We start from the raw sequence: 3,386 nt of genomic DNA, 5'->3' as shown, positions 1-3,386 counted from the left end.
ATCATAAATTAAACGTAATTAATAAATTGAAACTAATAGTAATTACTAATTGATAATTAATATTAATAAATAAAAATTTATATTAATCAGAATCATAATTGAAAAAATTACAACAAATTTTTCAATAAACTATTTCAATTAATTTTTTTAATAAATTAAATTATGTTATTAAACAATACATGTATATGTTTTTTATAAGCTATTTCTTGGTTTAAGTCCATTTCAAGAAAATGCTGTTTTTTTTTTTTTTTTTTAATTTATCGTATTTATGTTAACCTCTAATGGCGTTTTTTCTGTTATTATTTGTAACCTACTGTTTTTAGTATTTATTTATTTAATTAAATAAAATAATAATTATCAAATTATATATTGAAGGGGCGCCACTTGGAGACGTGACGCCATGTGTGCAAATGAGTGGGAGCCAACACAAAGAGGCACACACATTATTTATTTATTTATTCAAAATATAGAGGAAATTATAATTTAAGGTTTAAGAAAGATCGTGATTTTTATCTGTAGTTTTAAAATTGTGATTCTCATCCTTATTTTTATTATTATTATTACCAAATTAAATGATTGGATCAACATTTGTATTTAAAAGATAAAAGAAAAGGGTGTTTTTAAGGATCATTACGAGGTTGCTTGTTTACTTCTTAATAGTTTCATTAAGAGAAAGTATCTGAATCGTTAACAGGTGAATCTTGTTTGACAAAAAAAGTCTGCCTCTTAATGGTTCTAAAACCTCTTGAATGATTTTATATCATGAGTTTCCCTTAACCATTCAGAGCCTTCATTTCGTTGAAAATAATTACCAGACAATTATATTTTATTTTACATTATATCATGAGAGTCTATTAATTATTTTGACCACTTAATCATTTCATACAAAATCATTCAACAACTGCCATAACAACCCTTAAATCCTAAAAAAAGATTGTTCTTGTTTATTATGAAAATTCTTTGAAAGGCAAGAATCAAATAATTTTCTTTGGCAGAACAAAATATCTTTCATTCTCCCTTCTAATAGATTCTTTTTTTTTTTTGAGTTCCAAGGCAATGTTGTTAGGAATGTCGTTAGGTTGTTTTTTGAAGCCGCTACCAACATGTATGATCCCCTCCAGAACAATGTTTTCTTTCAGGCCTTTCAACCAATCGATACGGTCTAGGAGAGTTGCTTTTGCTAAAAACTCGATAATCGATCCGAGCTCGCTTAGAATAAGTTCAGCAGCGGATCACGAAATCTTGGTCATTTTCTCTATCTAATGAATGGGGAGTCTGCTTTAAAATTTTCCGCCTTACACCTACCCCCAAATATATGCTTCAACAGGAATCATACAAAAGTAGATTAAAAACCTCTAGTAAAATGACCTCTCGTAACCCAACAGATAAAATATTTTCATCACTAAGACTAAATATATTGAAAACCTTAATTAGCTTAGTGCTATTTTATTCTTTTTGATTTATTATTATTCCTTTTTAGTTTATTAAATATATTTTTAGTGTTTCTTTTTTGCTATTTTGGTATTTTAATTTAATAAAATTATATATTTTTTAATTAAAAATTAAAACATAAAACAATTATATGATTTTTCTGTTCTTTATGATAATTAAATATTTTTAAAATAATTAGTTTTTTTAATAATTTTAATAATTACAGTTTTAGTTTCTTATAAGTTCGATTTCTGTTAGTAAACATCGTTCACGTGCAAGCTTTTGAGTATTTTTCACATAAGAGTATTTTATTTCTTTTTTCTTTCATTAAAGACCAATGTATTATACTTTCATAGGAGCAAACAATTAACTATTTTTAAGCTATTTTTACTGGATAATGTAAGAGGTTGTTTGTTTACCTTCTAACAGTTCTATTAAAAGGCAGCATCTGAATGATTTTGTATCTTTGATCTCCTTTAACCATTCAACACTCTAATTTCGTTGTAAATAATTATGAAACAATTATATTTCATTTTACATTATGTCATGAGAGTCTCTTAATTATTCTGACTATTTAATCATTTTGTACCAAACTATTCAGCAACTGTCAAACAACCCTTATATTAATATGACATGCAATTGTTTGGTCTTACAAGTCATTCAGTTATACCAAACAAATTTATGACTTATATCAATATGTTACAATACGTTTATATAATGTTCTTAGATGTCTTTAAAAACATTTTAAAAAATGTTATATAAAGATATATGTTTCTAAAATACAAATTCGAAAAGATGTTAAATAGAAATGTCATTTTTCATATTATATATGAAAAATAATAATAATTACACAGTTTATTTTAAAAGCCTCGTTAAAACATTTAAAAACATTTTATAAAGCTATTATAATACTTTTATAGAAGACATATATTTGTTTGGTATAACTGAATGACTTATAAGACCAAATAGTTATATGTTTTATTAATAAAATCACATTTTTGAGGTAAAAATAGTTAATTATTTGGTCTTATAAAAATTTAATCGTTTCTGAGTTAAATGGTAGATTTTTAATGGATTTACTTTAGGGATGAAAACAATAATAAATTACAAATTATAAGGACGAAAACGGTGATAAATTACGAATATTAACGATGACAATCACAATTTCAAACCTACGGGGTCGAAAGTCATAATCTTTTACAAACCACGGGGGATGAAACCATAATTTACTCTAAAATATCCCACGATTTTATGATATTTGGGGTGCACGATTTCAGATTTTTCGTTGGATTTTTGTTTGTTTTTAATTTGTGAGGGTTTATGTTTTAAAATCAATAAAAAATGATATATATATATATATATATATAGAGAGAGAGAGAGAGAGAGAGGTTGGTTCAAATACTAACCTATTTTTTGTGTTAACTATGTTAACCAACATCAACCAATCATGTTCTATCTTTTAGTTAGGTTCAAATGTAACTCACATATTAAGTGTAAGGGTATTTAGGTAATTTGTCATTTTTATGTAACTCTCAAATATTTTAATTGGGAGTTACAAATCTTAAAATATCACTAATTGATCTTCATGTAATAATGACATGAAGTTTCACATTTGTTCATCTTATTGATTTTTACATTTCATTCTTCTTACAATGATTTTGATATTGTAAATTTCAAAAAAGTCCTTATTGTAAATATTCTGTTATAGTCTGAGTAATATGGATAATCATAGAGTAAAACAAATCGACGACAATGAGAATGAAAAAACTAAAAGCATCTACGAATACATTCGGAATTCGAATTCCAAAAGTGAAGAAAATGATCAAACCGTTCACGCACATGTTCACTCAAACGTCGACATATGTGTTCACTCGTGCATATATGTGTTCAATTGGTTCACACAATATGTCCATTTGGTTCACACACATGTTTCAATTGTTCATTAGGTTCACACA

Source organism: Cynara cardunculus (assembly GCF_001531365.2).
Source record: "Cynara cardunculus var. scolymus isolate 2C chromosome LG 9, CcrdV1, whole genome shotgun sequence".
Lineage (NCBI taxonomy): Eukaryota > Viridiplantae > Streptophyta > Magnoliopsida > Asterales > Asteraceae > Cynara > Cynara cardunculus.
The sequence above is the reverse complement of the archived record's forward strand: the minus strand, read 5'-3'. Positions refer to the sequence as shown.